Below are 22,281 nucleotides of genomic sequence, written 5' to 3'. Positions count from 1 at the left end.
CCACCTACTCCGTCTCCTCCAGCCTTCGGGTGCAAGGAAGCCTAACTTGTGAGTGCAACCAATAAAAGTGAACGCGCATGGGAATGCGAGCTGTCATTACTCTCAGGCACCGGAAGACTTTCACTCCCCTGTGGTTTTGCAACCAGCCTCTCTCTTGCGAGAGGGTGAATCGGAGGTGGGTGCGGTGGGAGCGTCGCCTGGATCCAAGTGCCAAGTCCCCATGGATCTCTGCGCAACCCCTGGGCCTCTGCCCCGAATTCTAAGCTCTTCAGTGCCATCTTTTATTTTATTTTTCTCTTGGGGGGTGGGGGGGAGGGGAGAGGGAGAGGATCCCTTTAATCTACACTCAAATCCAGACAGCTGGATTTGGCTGGAGATTCGTGGTGTGTGCGTGTGTGTGTGTGCAATCCAGTAAATAGGTTAATCCAATAACCAGATTATGAGTCTTGCGCAAACACAGCCCAAGACGTATATTAAACTGATAGCGAGCAGGGTGGGGGGTAGGGGGGGCGTCTTTCCCAACAGATTGATGAGCTTCACCATGATGGCCAGAAGTGGGTCAGGATTAATAGCTCCAGCTTGACCCCACCCCCGTGAGCTGAGACTGGTGGTCTCAGCCCTGGAGTGGGGATATAAACAGGACTCTGTACCTTTCCTTATCTCTCTCTTGTGTGAGAATCTCTCTCTCTCTCTCTCTCCTCCCTCCCTCCCTCTGTCTCTCTCTCTCTCTCAAACGTTAACAGACACAAACACAAAGCAACAAATAAAACCATTTTTCCATTGTACAGTGTGTCGGGTGGTACGTATCTTTTGTGCACAATATCAGCAGCCTTTCCCTTCTAGATTTAAATTATAATTCACATTATATATATATCGACTGTGCCTATTATGTTATTATTAACACCTTATCAGACTTTAATTATAAATTCACATCATTCTTTTCGAGCAAATCTCAACTATTACATGGCCTAATGCATAATATTATTTATTTCATAATGAAGAATATTGCAGCATATCATTACCTCACCTTATCATTGCTATCATGTAATATTTATATTATAATATATTTTATTTCCCTGTTTTCTTATCTAGACATCGATAAAATAAATCCCAGATTTTATAATATTCTTTATCTTCTTGCTCTCTAATTGCTCATGTCAATTTACTCATTTCTGCACATTCCACTATTTTCTTAATCGCCTCCTCTTCTATCGGAATTTTTTCACTTTTCTGATTTTGGGCAAATACAATTCTAGCTGCTATTAATACATTAAAAATCAGATATATCAATGGCTCATATTTATGACGGTTGCAGTCTTCCCTGGGCCTTGAGATCCTGCTTTGCGACCTTCTGACAAGCCAAGCCAATGGGGAAGATTCACTTAACAGCCACGTTACTGATTTAACAACTGAAGTGATTCACTGAACAACAGTGGCAAGGAAGGTTGTCAAATGGAGGCAAAACTCACTTAACAAATACCTTGCTTAGCAACAGATATGTTGGACTCCACTGTGGTTGTAAGTTGAGGACTTACCTGTACAGGGAAGGCTAAGCATGGATGGCCCATACATTGCTGAACTACAGCTCCCAGCATCCATCGGTTTGGTCCTCACTGACTGAGTTTCTGGGAGATGTAGTTTAACAGATTCTCCTATCGCTGCTCAAGGCTGAGATGTGCCTCGGACTGTAATTCAGTTTGGATAAGAAGCTCAGCTTTTAAGGAAGAAAAGACGTGTCAGTTTTAGCAATGGGCAGCATCACAGATATTAGAAGAGGAATTGATGTTTCAGAAGGTAGGTAGGTAGGTAGGTAGGCAGGAAGGAAGGAAGGAAAGAGAAAGAAGGAAGGAAAGGGGGGAGGGAGGGAAAGGAGGGAGGAAGGGAAGGAAGAAAGAGGAAGAAAAAGGGAAGGAAGGAAGGAAGGAAGGAAGGAAGGAAGGAAGGAGGGAGGGAGAGAGGGAAGGAAGGAAAGAAAGAAAGAAAGAAAGAAAGAAAGAAAGAAAGAAAGAAAGAAAGAAAGAAAGAAGAAAAAAGAAAGGAAAGAAAGAAAGAAAGAAAGAGAAGAAAAATACAACAAGACTGGGGTTTTTGTATAATTTCAAACTCATTTTCAATCTGCAGGGTGCCTCAAAATGATTGAGTCTAACAGAATCACAATCTGATCCTGGAAACACTTGGAACGGTAAGTAGATAAAATTTTAAAACAATTCCAGCCTCCAGCTTGTAAAAAGCCAGTGTAAAATATGTTTCCTGCTTCTTTTTTTCTTTTTTTTCATTCAGAGTTGTTGAGAGTGAATTCTAGCTGTGGGTGAATGTGGTGAAAACTTGCCAATTTTGTTTCCTCAGCTGTAAAATTTGACAGTTGCATCATTGCTTCTATTGGGGAGTGAAAAAAAACAAAACAAAAACAAATGATAACAAGTTTGGCGTCTTGGACATTCTGTCAAAACTCTGAGATGCATATCATGACATCTTCATGCAGAAAGTATTGGGCGTGTGATGTCTGACACAAGAAGGTAAAAGTTGCATCGGTTGTGTCATGGACCTACTCAAGTGCTCATGTGCTTGTTGGGCCAGAGGAGCCCAACAAGTTGACCCCGAGCTACACTTAATTCTTCGTTATGGAAAATTCTGGAGTTATACAAGGCAGGCTTAGGCCTAATCCTGTTACCTTTACCCTTCTTCTTGACAGAGCAAGTGTATAGCCCCAGCTATGTTTATGACTCAGCTGAAGTCAGAATACAAGTGAGACAGTCCTATGTTTTAAAAATGAGTGTAGGAGGACAAATAAAGAGTAGAAAAATGTGACCTTATGGAGAATGCGAGGCAGAAATAAATGTAAACTTGCCAATTGCGCTTCCATACACTCTACTGCCTTTTTCAAGTAAATGGATGACACAACTCCATGTCTTTATACAGTACCTACCATACCACACTACACTCTATCAGAATGGATAACGTCAACTCATAAAATATTTCTACGGTCTTTTTAGAGATGCCAACAGAAAAGGAGGGGGGAGCAGTGTGCCAGCTTGCAAAACAAAAACTGCATTCCATAAATAGTTTTTCAAAGATAGTTTCTAGGTGAGTGAAGTTTCCACCATACAAAATTCTAACTGGAGAGCATGATTGATATGACTCTTGGCTATGGATGTGTCCCATTGGAGAAGTTCTAGAAGTTTGGCTTGAGACTCAGCCCTTTGAGAAATACGCTAGCACCCTAATTTTATTTATTTACTTATTTATATTTTGAAAACTCTACCAGCAGAGGCTGCTATAACAAAAAAAAACTCCCTACCTTGGGTGAAATGTTCTTAATGTACTACCAACTCCGAGACTCTATAAATCCAGAAGAAGATTGCCAGGAATCATTTATCCCCAGTGAAAACAAATGAATAGGAGTGCAGAGGGAGGGAGGGGAAGGAGGAAGCTTGCTAGCTTTTCAAAACATTAAAAGGCTTCTTGGCTTAATTGATCCTTCTCCGAGTAATTCTTCCTTGGAGGCAACGTCTAATTGAAATCAAATGTACTGTTGTAATTGCTTTAATTTTGCTGTTGCCTGGGTAGGCTTCATAGTTTAGAAATCTTTCCTCTACAAAATCTCTACAAAACAGATGTTGAGACTCCCGGGGGGGAAAAAAGTGCAGAGAAGAGCAACCAGGATGATTAGGGGACTGGAGGCTAAAACATATGAAGAACGATTACAGGAACTGGGCCTGGCTGGTCTAGTGGCGAGAAGGACCAGGGGAGACAGGAGAGCGGTCTTCCAATATCTATGGGGCTGCCACAAAGAAGAGCCTATTCTCCAAAGCATCTGAAGGCAGGACAAGAAAAAATGGACGAAAGATGATAAAAGAGAGAACCAACCTAGAACTAAAGAGAAATTTCTCGACAGTGAGAACAATCAACCCGCGGAATGGCTTGCCTTCAGAAGTTGCTGATGCTGCATCACTGGAAGTTTTTAAGAAGAGACTGGACAGTCCCTTGTCTGGAATGGCGTAGGGTCTCCTGCTTGAGCGGGGGGGTGGACTAGAAGACCTCCAAGGTCCCTTCCAACTCCATTATTCCGTATTCTATAGTTCCTAAAAGGCCTCTGAGAAAACAGCATCCTATACCAACGAGGTTAAACTTAAGCGTAGCACACAAAATTATCTGCTACAATGTCCTACCAGTCAGTGACTACTTCAGCTTCAACCGCAACAACACAAGAGCACACAACAGATACAAACTCAAAGTAAACTGCTCCAAACTTGATTGCAGAAAGTACGACTTCAGCAACTGAGTGGTCAATGCCTGGAATGCACTACCTGACTGTGGTTACATCCTCAAACCCCCAAAACTTTTAACCTTAAACTATCCACTATTGACCTCACCCCATTCCTAAGAGGTCTGTAAGGGGTGTGCATAAGTGCACCATTGTGCCTACCCGTCCCTGTCCTATTGTCCCCATTTATTCATACCTGTTTCCTATATTCTTACTCATGTTTATTCTTATACCTATTATCTTGTAAGCAATTGACAAATCAAATCAAATCAAATAAATAAAATTGTGTCTGTTTAGAATTGCTGAATGACAACATCCAGTGCCTTCTGCCCACAAGGGAAAGGAAAATGGCTGGGAATTGTAGTTTCAAAACATGCACTCACACTTATCGATAGAGTCCAGTGTTGTTCAATGTTAGCCGTTTTAAGTCATGTGGACTTTAACTCCCAGAATTCCACAACCAACATGGAATTAAACTGAATCCTGGGAACCAAACTGAATTCTAGTACAAGCAGTTGAAATCTACACTTCTTAAAATGACCAAGGTTGAAATAAGCGCTGATATAGACAACGTTGGACAAGCAACCGCATTTAAGAGAGTTTGTGCAGAAAATAGGTAATATTTACAATATTAGGTAGCTGTCCAAGTAGCAGCCTCCACATAGGAAAAGGAAATTCTTAGGAGATCTTTATTTTGCAGGTGTATAAAACAATATTTAGGCCAAGAGGGGGGAGGGGAACCTTATACTTGCTTCTCCCAGCACTCAAATTGCGAGCAACCACTGCAGTTTGGTTGCTTTTGGCTTGCATCCTGCTGAGGAATGCAGTGAACTGCACTCATGCAAAGGACTGCATTAGTTGCGGCGAAACGCATCAAAGCTGCTGCAAATTCCGAATTTTGCCATGGCCGCATTTCATGTAGAAGTCACTAGATGGCGATGTTGGTCAAAACATTTGGGCATTAGCAAACTGGGACTTTGAGTGGTTTTTAGGAATGGGGATCAGGAAGAAAAAAGAGAGAGAGAGAGAGAGCATTGAAAATTATGAAAGCGAAGCCAGACTTTGTCCTTCTGAAAGGGAAATTTGCTCTGATACCTAAAATCCACTTTGCCATTCCTGGATTTAAGCCAGCTGCCATCAGCTTCTTTGCTAATAGGATTAAAGTGGCAACATAAAAGCTTGCATTTTCTCCTTTGCTTGGAAGTCCTGATGTCTGTGTCTAGGTTTGAGGGACCTTTTCTGACAACCACCTGGAAAAGCTTTGATTCAGAGAGTTTCCCACATAACCGAAAAACTCTGAAGCATCTTTTCAAAACATCAGGCCAACTACTGCTACGAACGGAGGCCTGAGTTAGAACACAGCCATTGCACGTAGCAGTTGAGCAACTGATCTTGGGCCAAAATTGCCTTTCAGGGTTTTTTTTTATTTTATTTTTGAGTTTCCTGCAACTTTCCTGCCTCTGTAAAAGATGCACCGATGCTTGGTGTTATGCGTCAAATCAGAGGTATCCAACCTTGGCAACTTAAAGATTTGTGGACTTCAATTCCTGGAATTCCCCAGCCAACATGGGTGCCGCTCTGGTCTTCTATTTAATATTTATATTTAACTGGGAATACAAGGATTCTTAAGTCATATTCATTGATACAAATTCTGGGTAAGTTCTTGGGTTTTTTTTTCTGTGGGCCACTTGCATCAACTTGGTCCTTATGGGGTAGAGGAACAGTTAAGTTTCACCCATTTCTTAGAGCGGGGGTGGGGAACTATGGCCCTTTTATTATGAGGGTTTCAACTCCCAGAATTCCCGAGTCAGCCATGTTGGCTCAGGAATTCTGGGAGTTGAAATCCGCAAGTCAGCTGGCAATCCAATAATAATCCTGCTGGCTCAGGAATTCTGGGAGTTGAAATCCACAAGTCAGCAAGCAATCCAATAATAATCCTGCTGGCTCAGGAATTCTGGGAGTTGAAATCCACAAGTCAGTTGACAATCCAATAATCCTGCTGGCTCAGGAATTCTGGGAATTGAAATCCGCAAGTCAGCAAGCAATCCAATAATAATCCTGCTGGCTCAGGAATTCTGGGAGTTGAAATCCACAAGTCAGTTGACAATCCAATAATCCTGCTGGCTCAGGAATTCTGGGAGTTGAAATCCACAAGTCAGCTGGCAATCCAATAATAATCCTGCTGGCTCAGGAATTCTGGGAGTTGAAATCCACAAGTCAGTTGACAATCCAATAATCCTGCTGGCTCAGGAATTCTGGGAGTTGAAATCCACAAGTCAGCTGGCAATCCAATAATAATCCTACTGGCTCAGGAATTCTGGGAGTTGAAATCCGCAAGTCATAAAGGGGTTATAGTTCCCCACCTCTGCCTCAGGGCTACCACCAGCAAGGTCATGTCTCCTGTTTCTCATTTCCCAATCCCTAAAAGTAAGATTGTGCCAACAATCTTAGGAATCAGAACGCACGTTTTTTGGCAGTGGTGTATAGACTGCAGCTAAGCACACTGCACATTGATCAGACTGAACAAGAAAGGCACTTGATTTACTAATTGCTGGGTTAAATCACCTCTTGAGGAGCTTACAGATGCTAATGTTTTCACAGATGAAAAAGTGAGTTAATGGGGACTTCAAGGCCAAGAAGACAGGAGGAATTTTTCTCCTGCCACTTATCCAATATCCTTGATGCAGTTTGTAAGAGAGGTCCAAACATGGTTTTATGACGTCACTAGCAAATCTGTAAAACTGTTTGTGGAATGTCAGGATTTAGCTTCTCTTCTTCTAGAGTGGAAGGTTGAGTTTGAGCTTCCCAGCAGGGGAGGACAGAAATGGAACTGGGGTGCTTGCAGTCCCACCATGGGTGGAGAGGTTTGTGTGAGTCTATTCATCTTAAGCCGCCCTCTGGTTTATGGGCGGCCTTGCATATTATTGGATTGTCAGCTAGAGTTATGGCTAAGGGTGTTGCATGGCGTGAACCCAACTTTACACTGTTTTTGAGTTCCGAGTTCCAAAATGCAAATCCTTGGTGAATTCAACCATCCCTATCAGAAATCTTGGTATCCATATCAGGAATCATATTTCAGCAAATTAATTGGGGAGCTATTCATATATCATGTTCTTTACCCGGTCAGTAAAAAAAACAACAACAGCCCTTGTAATTGTGTGATGTATATGTATTGTGTGAATCCGTATTTGTGAATCCAACAGCTGGGTGAATTTACGTTTCGGAGTATACAAAACCCAATATGGCTAATTTTGGTAAATATGTGTGTTGTAGCCAAGGGTGAATTCTGGGAACTGAAGTCCACAGGTCTTAAAGTTACCCAGGTTGGACACCCCTGGCTGGCTGGGGAATTCTGGGAGTGGAGGTCCATAGAAGTCTAAATATTGCCAAGGTTGGACACCTCAATTCTGGATTATCTCCATAGTGCTTTAGAATCCCTGCATTCTGTGGTTAGATCCTATGATTCTTTTTGAGGCCGTAATAAAAATTTTGAGTATGGGTTTGCCAGGCTTTGGTTTCTCATTCTTCCGTTGCCTAAATGAAATTAGCTATATGTAAAGAAAGGATTATCGGCAAAAGGAAACTTCATAGCTGCATTAGCATAAATGCTCCTTAGCAAAATTCACACACCCCTGCCCCAAAACCGAGGGGGGAAGGGGGAAGCTCTTCCATTGCCTTCTCTCTCCTTCCATTCACCAAGAAGAAATTAAAATTCTAACTAGCCATATTGGCTAATTATTTGGAAAGGGAACAGAAAAAATCGAGGGGAGGACAGAGTATAGTAACTCCCCACCTTGCAATATTTTGTAGAACATCGCAAAAGAAGCCAAACAAAATGTTAGTTGTGGCCAAACCCCTATCACTCAAATTTGACCTTTTCCGAGGAAACCTAAACACAATTTGAGAGTGGAGGAAAGGAGGAAAAAAAACAGGTTATTTGAAATAAGCAAGTTTTTATAGGCATCCCTATAACATGCTTAATCAGGTCAGCTACAAACCTAACGGTGTCTTTACATGACCTACTAAATAGGGTGTTGCTATAGAGGAGGACAGGCAGAGATGGGGGTGGAGTTAAGTATGTCATCAGCCTAGAATCCTTACATTGCCACGAAGGGTCTAAGTCCAATCCCTCTTGAATTCAGTCCGGTGCCAATTTAGTACTGAATTTAGTTGACTAGATTCTTGTGCATAAGCTTAAGAAAGAAATCTTCTGAACTGCAACCATGTATGGCCCCGATTCCTTTGCCTAACAGTCAACCTGAACTGGTCTTTTTAATGGCTTGGTGTGTTGTATAAACCGCCATGAGGTTAGCTGATAATTCAGTGCCTTGGAGAAGCTGGCTAATGGGTTAACCCAGCAAGTAGGTTAAACATATTGAATTCACATTGTAAAGATGGAGAAGTGGCTGGGGAAGGGAACTCTGCCAGCCAGCCTCTCAACTGTCTTGAGTCCAGATTATTATGGGTTGGAAGAAGGCAGGGTGGGGGAGGAGGAGGAGAAGGAAAGGCAGGGAAATAACCTTTAGATAGAAAGTTGAAGCTTTATTAAAACAGCTGGAGCTGTTTTGACAGCAGCCACCCGAACCCGCAACAACAACCTCCTCCCCAGCTTGGGAGACAGATGAAACCAATAAATGCAGTTAATTGACACGTGCTGCTAGCTGAGTATTTGCAATCTCTTTAAAGGGATCAAGTGCTCCCGCTGGTGTGGGGAGCCCAAGAAAGTCTGCCAAGGACACAGGCAAGCAATTAACCCGAGGTACCATGGCTGGGTTGCCTTTTGCAACACAGAGGTTGATGTCAGAGGAGGACAACCGAAGCAATGAGGGCCATCGTAGCTCGGGGGATACAATTTTGTTTTTTATTTCTTTAAGCGCATTTGGGAGAAGCACCTCGCAGAAAATTATCTATGATTCATTGGCAGGAGAGAGAGAGAGAAAAAAAACCCTGCTTGCTCTATAATAACCAAATTTGGGGGTCAATGGGAGTAGTTGGAAATTCAAGACAGAGCAGAGCAAATATTTATTCAGCCCAGGGATAAATACCATGGGATGTGCTGATGACATAACTTTAGGAAGAGTAAGAAATTTATTATTTATTTATTAAAAAAAATATTTAAACTGCCCAGTTATCTGGGAGCCTCGGTGGCGCAGTGGTTAGAGTGCAGTACTGCAAGCTACTCCTACTGCAATTTGACAGATCGAATCCCACCAGGCTCAAGGTTGACTCAACCTTCCCTCCTTCTGAGGTGGGTAAAATGAGGACCCAGATTGTTGGGGGCAAGAGGATGACTCTGTAAACCACTTTGAGAGGGCTGGGAAGCCCTCTCCAAGCATATAAGTGCTATTGCTATCTCACAAAGGCCCCATTCCTTTGAACCAGCCGTTAAAGGCCAGCAAAGATGGATCTTCCGTTGCTGGATTTGTTGGCCACGGTCCCATGAATGAACATTTGACCAGGGAAGAATGTTATGGGCTAGCTTCACTCATCCAAAAGGTTTCAGGAAGAAAAAGCTTCCCTTTCCAGTTGAGTCTTAGTAAAAGAGCCAGACCGCGGAGAGCTCCAGATTCAGCACTGCGGAGAGCTCCAGATTCAGCACCTCGGAGAGCTCCAAATTCAGGACCACGGAGAGCTCCAGAAATATGGACAATTTCCTTCACATTCCTCTGGCATCTAAAATTCAGAAACTCCTCTATTGGAAAGTTCAAGTTAGGACATCAGGTGAACCCGACTGGTCTTATAACAGAGTAAACGAAAGAGACACATGTACTTGTGGCTAATGTATACCTGGGCATTGTGGTCTGTGTAGCAGAGTTTCTACCTTAGTGTGCCTGAGTGACCCTGGCAGACAGTGGTTTATTCAGTCATCCAAGGTTATTGTCTTAGTGTGTTGGGCCAACCCAGTCTCCGCTTTGACTCCTTTCACGGAAGTTCTTATTAAAGATTTAACCATTTAGATTAAGCTATTTTAGATTTTAAAAGGGAGATTAAGATACAGTGACTGGTTACAGCTGACAGAGGGTCAGTGTTCTCACTTGGTGTCATTCCACCTCCTTACCTAACCAAGATGCATTCAATCAATGCACCTTTCCTCAGGCTGCTTTCCATTGATCTAATATATAATTTCCTTCCCTTAACTTTGAATTTAATGAGAGAAGCCTGGAGGACATTCAGATGTTCTCCCTCTTTTACACCATTCATCCAATTTCCAGATAATAAAGAGTAGCCATCTCTTGAGAAGCTGCTTGTACAACAAGCAGCCTTCCACACCTCTTCCATTATTTCACTATTCCCCTGTTTGACCTGATGGTTCGTTACTTCATTTCCCAGGTCCTCAGCTCAGCTTTTCATCCAAGCACCAATGGAGGCGCAGAGAGATTGAATGCCACGGTAGAACAGTATCTGAGATGCTACGTGAATTATCAGCAATCCAATTGGGCAGACCTCCTACCTTTCGCGGAGGTTGCGTACAATAATGCTGTTCACAGTAGCACGGGACTAACCCCCCTTCAAAGTAGTGAGTGGCATGGACTTTGTCCCAATGCCTGAGTATCCAAGGGATTCCCCCTCCTCAGTTGGCCTGACCGATTGGGTGTCAACGCTGAAAACAACTTGGGAGAATGTCAAAAAGGCGCTAGGTCCATCTTTATACCATATCAATTTTCAGTAAAAGTCCTTTTCTCTAAAACAATGGAATCTAAGCATTTCTTTCTTGGATTTTGAATGGAGCCTCCCTTGACATTTTCTTTCTTTCTTTCTCTTTCTTTCTTTCTCTTTCTTTCTTTCTTTCTTTCTTTCTTTCTTTCTTTCTTTCTTTCTTCCTTCCTTCTTTCTTTCTTTCTTTCTTTCTTTCTTTCTTTCTTTCTTTCTTTCTTTCTTTCTTTCTTTCTTTCTCTCTCTCTCTCTCTCTCTCTCTCTCTCTTTCTTTCCTTTTCCTTCCTTCCTTCCTTTCTCTCAGAACTAATGATACATGAACTCTGTAAGGCCTACAGCCATTACCACAAGTGTTGCAATAGTGATCTTAATGTGTGGAAAAATGATCCAGAGACGAACAAAACGAGAATAAAACTAATTCAAACATCTTCTGTAAAGAGTTTTTAAACACCTAAAAATGGCTGGTTTGCTTTAGAATCAGCTTCGGTTTTATAGGGCTAGGGGGGGGGGAAGGCAATTTAACTCCTGTTTTTAAGCAAAGATTGGGAAAATTCTGGGAACTGTAGTCTTGACATAACTCTGGAGGGCACCAGATTGTGGAAAGAACCATGATATGTTTCTCAAGTGTTAACACTTATATTCGGTTAATCCTGATCTACAAGCCAAACAGAGAGAGGCCTTTACATAAGACATCTGTCTTTTCTGTAATGAATTTACAAGGAAGTGCTCAAAAAGAAATACAATCAATTATTCAAAGCCCAGATCCTTTTGAAATGCTAATAAGGTCATCCTTATTGAGGGACTCTTGGATCAAATTATGATAAATTCAGATGGCCGCTGTCAGAGGGCAGTCTCTGCTTGTATGGGGCAGGCAGACTAAAGCAAGCAATCCAAATTCTAACAATAGAATGATGATAAGATCATCTCTCTCTAGGGCCCCACTCATTAGCCAAGTCAACCCTCTCTCTCTCTGTCTCCCTCTGTCTCTGTCTCCCTCTGTCTCTGTCTCTCTCTCTCTCTCTGTGTCTCTCTCTCTCTGTCTCTTTTTCTGTCCCTGTCTCTCTTTATCTGTCTCTGTCTCTGTCTCTGTCTCTGTCTCTGTCTCTTTATCTGTCTCTGTCTCTGTCTCTTTATCTGTCTCTGTCTGTCTCTGTCTCTGTCTCTGTCTCTCTCTCCATCTCTGTCTCTGTCTCTGTCTCTCTCTCTCTCTCTCTCTCTGTCTCTCTCTCTCTGGCAAGTCTGGGGCTATCTCCAACCACCCTGCAAAATTTTGATGGCATGGTTTCCCCCAACACCTGGATCCCTGAAGCACAGAAAAAAAGCATTGTGAGATCTATTGTAATTTCCAAGGCAAGGAAAATCTCGTATCAAATGCACAGGGGCTTGTTCAGTGCTTGCTTTGCTTCTCCTTAAAATAGCCTCATAAAGCAAGTCCTTGGTGGGTCCACATCCCCGCACTGTTCCAGCTTAACCCCTCTGCTTTTTTCTGTTTTCCGGGGCTAAATCCAAATATCAAAACCCCACAATACCATTTAATCTCTCTCTCTCTCTCTCTCTCCTCTCCTCCCTCCCTCCCTCCCTCGCCTTCCCTCCCTCCCTCCCTCCCTCGCCTTCCCTCCCTCCTTCCTTCTCTACCTACCTCCCTCCTGTTTTCTCTCTCTCCCCCTCTCTCCTTCCTTCTCTCTCTCCCCTCCCTCCCTTTTTCCTTCTCTTCCCTCCCCTTCCCTCCCTCTCTCTCTCCCTCTCTCATAAACAACTGCTAAAGTGAAAGCTTGCACATGCTTTTTAATTAGAGTCCAATGAACTCTCTCTTCTACATTATTTATTTCTGTTGAGCTCCCTCTACTCTGGGAAGGCTGCAACATTAATTGCACTAATTATTCTCAGCCATTAACACTAGAGCTAATAAGCAGGATTCTTTCTTTCCAGTCAAATTCAGTTGGCTCTTTCTGAGAACTGGTCTTACGGCCCAAACCACCTGGCCAAGTGGCTCATCTTCAAAGTTTCTGGCAAACCCAACCTGTGAGACGAAGAATGTGCAAAGAGCGTGTGCACATTTCACTCATGCCTCCTAAAGCACTAAGGCAAGGCTGCTGCATCTCAGAATAGGACAACCTGTCATGGCCAAGTTTGCCACCGGACAACTCATGGAGCAATTCAACAAATCATCATCATCTTTTTTAACGATGCCATAATCCCTTGCAGGATAGAGTCTGAGCAATGAATGGAGTTAGCAGAGTGTTTTAGTGGCCGAATGCCCTTCCTGTCCCCAATGCGGAATTTTGTTCAGCAGATATATTCTCAATGTCCCCTGGGGGAGAAATTTATCTGCCTCTACCTAGGATCGAACTTACAGCCTCCTGATTGTTAGGCGGGAGCTCCCCCTCTAGGCCACTCACACCACTCCTATGGGGCAATTCAACAAAGGCAAAAGTTAAATTAATTTTGATGGAACTGTGGCCAATCATAATAAAATAAGTCAATCCAGAAAGGCAAGAGTTACAGTAATTTTGACTAAAACGTGGTCACCAATAATAAAATGATTAACACAGTGTTGAATTGTCTGGGCGATTGTCCCTCAGCAAGTTGTCCTATACTCTCTGCACTTCTACCAGCACCTACACTCAGCCAGAGGACCACCTGAGCACTGGAAGCAAAGTAATATTTCTAGACAGTAAAAGCACTATTTTGTTCTTTAGGTTTACCGTCTTGGGAGTCAGTCACCCAACTAAGGCTCTGCGCAGCCGTAATTTAGATCCCCTTGATCTAAATGAGATCCCCTTGATCCAGTCTAAATTTTGAGCAAGCTGAAGATACAACAGAAGTTTGGAAGAGTTCAGACGATAGCAGGTTCTCCTGGACAAACCTAAACGGAGTTCTCTTTGTAAAGGTGTTTGTCTCAGCAGCAACTACCTTATCTCACCTGGCCCTGCCATTCTAAGGAAATAGCTGATTTGCACAAAGTCATTTCCTACTCATCTTCACTGGAAAATCTAATAAGTTCATTGAAGGAGAAGCTCTCTTAGCAAGTTGAAAATGCTTCTCCCCGTCTCTTTATTTTCACCTAGGCTCAGTTTGTGAGATGCTGTCAACATTTCTACTCATTCTTTCTCTGTCCGCTTCCTCTTCCATTCCGGGCGGAGCGAAGTTGGTTAATAAGGGGGCAAATAAGCAAGCCAACTCCTCAGAGAGTAACAGGAACCTGATAACCTTGGAGAAGTCCCCGAAGCAAAGTCTAATAGCCTGACGAGAAGGCACACACTCCTGAGTCCTAAGCTGGTCAGAACTGATCCTTATCTACAGATAAAAGGAGAAAGGGCTGGCCTGAATGCAGAATGAGACTTCTTGCAGATGAGATGTTGTTGACCTTGCTGAATTGTTCGTAGCCCTGGGGACATTACAGTAGAGTAGTCCTTGACTTATGACCACAATTGAGCCCTGAGCCCAACATTCCTGTTGCTAAGTGAGATAGGAGTGAGATAGAATTTCGCTCCGTTTTATGACTTTCCGTGCCTCAGTTTTCTTAAGTGAATCACTCCAGTTGCTACACTAGTGACATGGTTGTCAAATCTGGCTTCCCCGTTGACTTTACTTGTCAGAAGATCACAAAAGGGGATCATATGACCCCAGGACTCTGCAACGGTCATAGCTATGAGTTGCCAAGAGTTCGAATTTTGAGGGGTCCTTGGTGTCCTCTGAGCTTGGTTGTTTTCTTGCAGATGTTTCATTGTAACATTCAGCCCAAAGAAGCAACTGGATTTTTTTGGTGTGTGTGTGTGTGTGTGTGTTTTTTGAAGAGGTTTTGCTTCTCATCCAAGAAGCATCTTCATATGACTGGATGGTGGTCAATGGAAGGATTTATGCTCCTTGCAGGCAGCTGGTCATTTGCATCCTTTTAGAGGGTCGTTGAGGCCACTTGGAAGGCTTGGGGTGACCACCCTTCGAATGGTGTGGGAGTATGAATGGATTTCCAGAGAAAAATTGCAGACTACAGGAACCATTTGCACTACTGAGATGACCCTGAGGACACAGATCAACCCCCAAGTGGCCTCGATGACTCACTAAAAAGGATGCAAATGACCAGCTCCGTCTACAAGGAGTATAAATCCTTCCATTCCCCACCATCCAGTCAGAGCTGAAGAAGCTTCTTGGATGTGAAGTGAAATGCCTTCAAAAAACAAACAAACCAGAAAGTCCAGATGCCTCTTGAAAAAAAGCACCCTTGGGACAATGGAGAATCAGTCTAGGTCACATCAGTGCTTACTCCTGATCACTAACACGGACGATGTTACCGAGTTTGAGTAATGAACTATCTGCCAGAAAGCAACCAAGCTCAGAGAGAACATGAAGGACCTACAACTCCCAGCATCCTTCACTTTGTTTCTCGAGGCTGGTGGGAACTGTAGTTCTGTCTCAACAGGAAAGCCACCAGCTTTTGCCTCTACCACCAAAGCCCACCCATGACCGGCCTTGTGCAGTTTTTCCCAGCAAAGATGCACCACCACCACCACAAATCCCACGTGCGTACACGAATACCGCACAGCCTCCATCGGGTTTCCATAATAACACAGGAGAAATGAAAAGCTCTCCTTGTGCAGGGTGGTAATTAAATCCCTAATCAGTGACAGCCCAGGGAGAAGGATGGATGGCTTTTTAATGCCCCAGTTTAAGGCAGAACAGACCTTGGGTTGTGGCAAGAGCGATAGGACCGCAGTCACGTAGGTGAAGAGGAGGCTGTGCACCAGCTGCCTTTTGCCACGAATTGCAATTACCACAGTCTGTTTTTAACCGGGCTCAAGTGTACGGTTTCCCTTGATTGCGGGAAGCAGATGGCCCCAGAAAACAAATCCATACCACTCCCAAAATCCATCCTTCGGGAGCCCATTGGGTCATTCAAAGAGATCTTCTTCAGCCCAAACCTCTGAAGATGTGCTGGGACTACAACTCCCAGAATCCCTTTGCCTTTATCCCCATCGATTGGGCATCTTACCAGCTGCCACCTCATGGCTAGCAGATGCCAGTTGAAAACCAACCTTTAGGTACTTCATATGTCGCTCGAACCACAGCCAATCCCCCAATCTCCATTCCAAGTGCCCGGGAGACGTAATAGATCAAGGGTCTTCAAACCTGGCAGCTTTAAGACTTGTAGTCTACAACTCCCAGAATTCCTGAGCTAACATGACTGGAGGAGGAATTCTGGGAGTTGAAGTCCACAAGTCTTAAAGCTGTCAAGTTTGAAGACCCCTGATTTACAGTATATATCTTCTATCTCCATATCTATCTATCTATCTATCTATCTATCTATCTATCTATCTATCTATCTATCTATCTATCTATCTATCTATCTATCTATCTATGTATCTGTCTGTCTGTCTGTCTGTCTGTCTATCTATCTATCTATCTATCTATCTATCTATCTATCTATCTATCTATCTATCTATCTATCTATCTATCTATCTATCTATCTATCTAATGCAAGGGTCTTCAAGCCTGGCAAGTTAATGACTTGTAGACTTCAACTCCCACAATCCCTGAGCTAACATGACTGGAGGAGGAATTCTGGGAGCTGAAGTCCACAAGTCTTAAAGCTGTCAAGTTTGGAGACCCCTGTAGTACAGAGATGAGCTCCAACCAATAGTCCTTGAATTACAACCCACGACCAAGCTCAACATTTCTTCGCTGAGTGCGACAGTTGTCAAGTAAGTTTTGCCCTGTTTTCTTGCCACGGTTGTTAAGCGAATTCCTACAGCTGTTAAGTTAGCAACCAGGTTGTGAATGCAACCTGGCTTCCCCAGGTTGACTTTGGCTGGTCGCAAAAGGGGACGGGGAATCACTTGAGCCCCGGGACGCTGCAACCATCATAAATATGAATCCGTTGCCCCATCATAAATATGAACCAGCTGCCCGGTGTCTGAATTTTCATTACATGATGGTGAGGATGCCACAACAGTGGTCTTAAGTGTGGAAAATTGCTTTTCTCGGTTCTGTTATAACATCGAACGGTCTCTAAACGGATCAGTCGTAAGTCGAGCACCAGCTGCGTTTGTAGGTTTCTTCGACGCCTCCTCTGGCTCCCTGCAGTGCTGGCTAGCTGGGAGCGATCCAGTGGATCTCTTTTCTCCATTCTCTTCTTTGTTTTTAATTTCTTTGAAGCCAGGAGGAGGAGGAGGAGGAGGAGAGGGAGAAGAAGGCGCATGTATAAAAGGGGGCCTATTTTCCATTAAAATGCAGGGCGCGTGGTATGTGCGCGCATGCCAGACAGATCAAAGAACAGGAGCAGCAGATCACGTGGTTGATCTCCTGGGTGTCTGCTTAAACTCAGAGCTTATTATAATTACACTGATTAATTTTCGGGATTGAGGCCTTCGGTGCTGCCCCAACGGGTAACGGGAGTCGAGGGGATGTTTGCAAAACCAACCGATTCATAGCAGGGGGAGCCTGAAAGGGGGTGGGGGAGCATTCCTGCCCTACACAACTTACACACACACACTCTCTCTCTCGAAACACACACCCCAGGGATGAATTAGAGAGCCTTGCTCAGAGCTATTATGTTATTATGGCTGTAAGCGACCCTGCCTCTCTTTCAGACAGCTGTGAAAAATCACGCTGGTCTTTTGTAGCCTTAAAAAAAAAAGGTGGCGGGGGGAGTGGGTTTAATCTGGGAGAGGAGGCGATTCCAGAAAGATTAAACCCACTCCCTCTTTATTTTAACATTACTGCATCCCCCTCCTCCCTCTGTCTACCCAAAAACCGGTCCAGAGCTGCTGAAAAAGAATGGTCTGGGTGAGAAGTTGCTGGTTACTTTTTTTCCAGTCTACCATCGAGATCGTTTTGGCACACCGTGTAACGGTGTGGTATGCTGGATGCTCTGCGGTGGATAAGAAGATGCTCCGGAGAGTTATAAACACAGCACAAAAAAAATCATGGGTTGCTCTCTTTCTTCTTTGGAAGAGATTGCGAAGACCAGACTCCTCTCCAGAGCACTAAAAATCTCCACAGACCATTCTCATCCTGGACGTTCATATTTCGATCTGTTACCATCAGGGAGGCATTATAAGAGTCTTAAAATGAGGACTAATAGACTGAGAAACAGTTTCTTTTCCAAGGCAGTAATGGTCTTGATTCAAATAGTGCATTTGTGATTTAATCCTGTGTATATAGTGGCATTTTTAAACTATTTAACTTACTAAATGATAGGTTTTAGACTAGGTTGTTTATTATTATTGTTATTGTTATTATTATTATTGTTATTATTATTAAATACTCTGTAGTGTGGTTGTGATGTGGTGTTTGGGGTACTGTGCTGGAGTAGCTTTCAAATTTCATTGTACTCGTGGAATGCAATGACAATAAAGGTATTCTGTTCTTACCTACAGTTAAAACGGTGGTTTCGGCTGGCACACTTATGCTCAAAAGGTTATAAGCACAAAAGGAAAATGGGGAGAGGGAGGCAGAGGAGGAAGAACAGAAATTTCAGGCTCAATTGTAGCCGTAAGTCGAGAACTACCTGCACGCCTGCCCAGTGGTGGGATTCATTTTTTTAAACTATCGGTTCTGTGGGCGTGGCTTGGTGGGCGTGGCATGACTTGGTGGGCGTGGGAGGGGAAGGATATACTGCAAAATCCCCATTCCCTCCCCACCTCACTAACCTGCTTTCCAGCTCCGTTCTCCTGGGCAGGGCAACCAAAGGAGACCCAGCCGATCAGCTGGGACTCAATGGGAGGCAGAGAAGAGATGGGGTTGGCGGGGCCAATCAGAGGTGGGATTTGCTGGTTCTCCGAACGACTCAAAATTTCCGCTACCGGTTCTCCAGAACTGGTCAGAACCAGCTGAACAACCACCTCTGCATCTGTCAAATGCATTGAAGGTGACATCCATTCCTTAATATACCTTCTTGGATTTTTGGATTGTTGGGGTTTTTTTAGGAAAAAACCTAAAACTTTTCTCTCTGGAAAACCAAAATGGAAGTTTGGCTCAACGTCTTGAAAAAACAACAACAACCACAACAAATATTAACAACAGTTGTTCTCCATCATTTCAACATATTTGTTGTAATGGCCTTAAAACAGGCGTGATCCGATGGATTTGAAGCCATTCTTGTTGCGAATGGATCCCCGTCTCCTTTGCTGCATTCCTGAGGCCTGAAAAAGTCATTTTTTCCCCCCTGGGAAGCAGTCCCATTAATTCCTTTTGTCACAGGGGCTGAGCCCTCAAATCCAGGCTCAGAGAGCTAATAGCTTGATCATTATTTAACTGGTAGTGTTTGCTAAGTCGGCTCTTTATCTTGAGTTGGATTTAACATGAGGCTTAAAACACAGATGGAGAAACTCTGAGGAAAGGCCATTCCGGAGTAAATGGTCGAGTCACATTTTCAGTGTTTTACGCTGTTTTATTTATTTCTGTTCTGCCTTTATTATTTTTTCACCAATAACGCAAGGCAACGAACATGTCTAATACACCTTCCTACTCTCAATTTAGAACAACAGCCCTGTGAGGTAGGTTGGCCTGAGAGAGAGAGTGACTGACTGGCCCAAAGTCACCCAGCTGGCTTTCATGCCTAAGGTGGGACTAGAACTCACCATCTCTTGGTTATTTGGCCCAAAGTCACCCAGCTGGCTTTCATGCCTAAGACGGGACTCCCTCTTCTTTGGGGCAGCCCCTGAGATATTGGAACACTGCTATTATGTCTACCCTAGTCCTTCTTTTCATTAGACAAGACATACCCAGTTCCTGCAACCATTCTTCATATGTTTTAGCCTCCAGGCTCTTAAACATCTTAGTTGCTCTTCTCTGCACTCTTTCTAGAGTCTCAGCATCTTTTTTATAACATCTGAGTTATCAGATGCATTTTTTAAAAATTTCACACAAACACACACACAATTTTTAAAAAACTGCATCTGATAACTGATATATAACTATAACTAACTATAACTATAACTATAACTATCATTATCACTATCACTAACTATAACTATTACTAAACTATAACTATAACTAAACTATAGCTATAACTAAACTATAACTAAACTAAACTAAACTAAAACCATATACATATGCATATAAATATACATATATACGTATGGTATTCAGCTTTGTTCGGGTATTTTCCCACGTCATTATAGTTGTGCTTTTAAAATTGTAGCAACGTTTCGGCAGAATCTCACCTGCCATCATCAGGCTTCTGTATTGTGTTCGTCTGTGAGTCAGGCAACTTTAAAAGCACAACTACAATGACGTGGGAAAATACCCAAACAAAGCTGAATACCATACATATAAATACCCGCGGAAACTTAAGAGAACAATGTTTCCATTGTCCAATATTATCTTTGCTCTAAAGTGCTTTTTAAATTTTTCTTTTCTTTCTTTTTAACCAAGTTGGGCATTTAAAATGATTGCTACCCTAAGAAATGGCTGCCAGTGCTGGAAAACACAGCGCCCTCTTTCCATCTCTTGCTGAGCGCATCCCTAATGGAACCGGTTGTTTAGCCCCCAACAAAAGCGACAATTTTACAGAAAAACCAGATTATGCCTCCAGGTTGCTCATTTTATTCAATTGTGCACCAGTAAAAGATTGTCTTTTCAAAGTAGCCTTGTTACCAAAAACAAAACAACAACAAAACCATGCAATTCTCCCTTTATGAAGCTAAACCAAAAGAGGAGAAAGAAAAGAAACGTGTTTTTTTTTTCCATGCTTACATTTCTTCTTTTTAATGAGATTTTTCAGGGGAAAGGAACCAAGGGTGCTTTATCTGAAAAAATGAAGAAGAAGAAGGGGGAAAAAGCAAGTGGTAATGTTAAGAAACCATCTCATGCTGGCCGAATAGAATAGAATACTTTATTGGTCAAGTGTGATTGGACACAGTGTTTATGTTTTTCTACTGTTAGATATGGGGGTGTGAGGAACAATTGGAGATTAACCGTGCTTTGTGTGTGACACATGCCGGTACTTAAACAGCTGCACACAAGCACACACACACACTCCCCCTGGCATGATCACAGGTGCTTGTGGAAGCTAAACTGGAGGAGGCACCGGTTCTCCAAAACCTCTGATTAACTGGGATCAACAGATACAGGATTTCTGTATCTCTCTAAAGCTAGTAACCTTGTCCCTCGGGGAACATTCGGGGAAGGTCTCCATTCTTGTTGAATTTTACAGACCTGAGAGTTTCTGCCTTGGGATCGGTTGGTTGGTTTTCCAACTCTGTTTCTACAGTTCTATACAGGGGTGGGACTCTATTTTTTAAATTACTGGTTCTGTTGGCGTGGCTTGGTGGGCGTGGTGTGGCATGGTAGGCGTGGCTTGGTGGGCGTGGTGTGGCATGGTAGGCGTGGCTTGGTGGGCGTGGCAGGAAAAGGATACTGCAAAATCCCCATTCCCACCCCACCCCACCCCACTAACCTGCTTTCCAGCTCTGTTCTCCTGTGCAGGGCAACCAAAGGAGACCCAGCCAATCAGCTGTAGGCCTGGCTTGATGGGCATGGTGTTCTGTGGGCGTGGCTTGGTGGCTGTGGCCTGGTGGGTGTGGCAGGGGAAGTTTACTGCAAAATCCCCATTCCCTCCCCACCCTACTAACCTGCTTTCCAGCTCTGTTCTCCTGTGCTGGGCAATCAAAGGAGACCCAGCCAATCAGCTGGGACTCAGGAGGTGGAGACTAGATGTGGGCGGGACCAGTCAGAGGTGGGATTTGCTGGTTCTCCGAACTACTCAAAATTTCCACTACTGGTTCTTCAGAACTGGTCAGAACCGGCTGAATACCCACCTCTGGTTCTATACCTATAGAAGTCAGTGTCAGCTGAACCAATCATGTCCTTTCCTGTTCAAATGGACATCATTCTCTTTAGAAAGGGGGCAGTGTGCTCTTAAATCACTTCATTTCTTAGATACTGAATATCTTAATTGCCATAAAACAGGGGTCCCCAACCACCGGTCCATAGACTGGCCATGGTCCATGGCATGGCAAAAACCGGGTGGGGGCGAAAAAGCGATGCCCCATCTATGGGATGCAGGCAACACATGAAATCACGCCGTGGGAGAAACCTCCCTCCACAGAACCGGTTCCCCAAAGGTTGGGAGCTGCTGTCCTCCAAAAACATAAAAACAAAATCATAAAATTGATCATGACTCACGGAACCACCCTGCTTAGCAACGGGAATTCTGGTCCTAATTGTGGTCATGAGTCAAGGACTATCCGTGCTATTCCTAAAAAGTTCTAGTTTTGCAGTCCTGGACTGATAATAAATAACTTGATTGGAAGCATGCACTAAAGTGAAACATCCAGCCATCGCTGTTTCCCTCGAGGTGTTGCCGCATAAGATGGTGCATGTCAACCCAAATATTATTTTCCATGTTTTCTGAAGGCAGA

The 22,281-nt window shown here is 43.5% G+C and overlaps 1 long non-coding RNA gene across 1 annotated transcript; it reads left to right on the top strand.

The window, feature by feature from the left end:
- Positions 1-1,686: 1,686 nt before the first annotated feature.
- On the top strand, positions 1,687-4,537 carry LOC148124680 (uncharacterized). The gene is made up of 4 exons (XR_015739563.1): positions 1,687-1,794; positions 2,122-2,182; positions 2,281-3,084; positions 3,568-4,537. It is a non-coding gene; the product is annotated as an uncharacterized LOC148124680 (long non-coding RNA).
- The last annotated feature ends 17,744 nt before the right edge of the window (positions 4,538-22,281 follow it).

Source organism: Pseudonaja textilis, chromosome 14 (genome assembly GCF_049901715.1).
Source record: "Pseudonaja textilis isolate UNSWEBS1 chromosome 14, rPseTex1.2, whole genome shotgun sequence".
NCBI classification, from domain to species: domain Eukaryota; kingdom Metazoa; phylum Chordata; class Lepidosauria; order Squamata; family Elapidae; genus Pseudonaja; species Pseudonaja textilis.
Note: the sequence above shows the minus strand (reverse complement) of the source record. Positions and strands in the feature narration are given on the sequence as shown.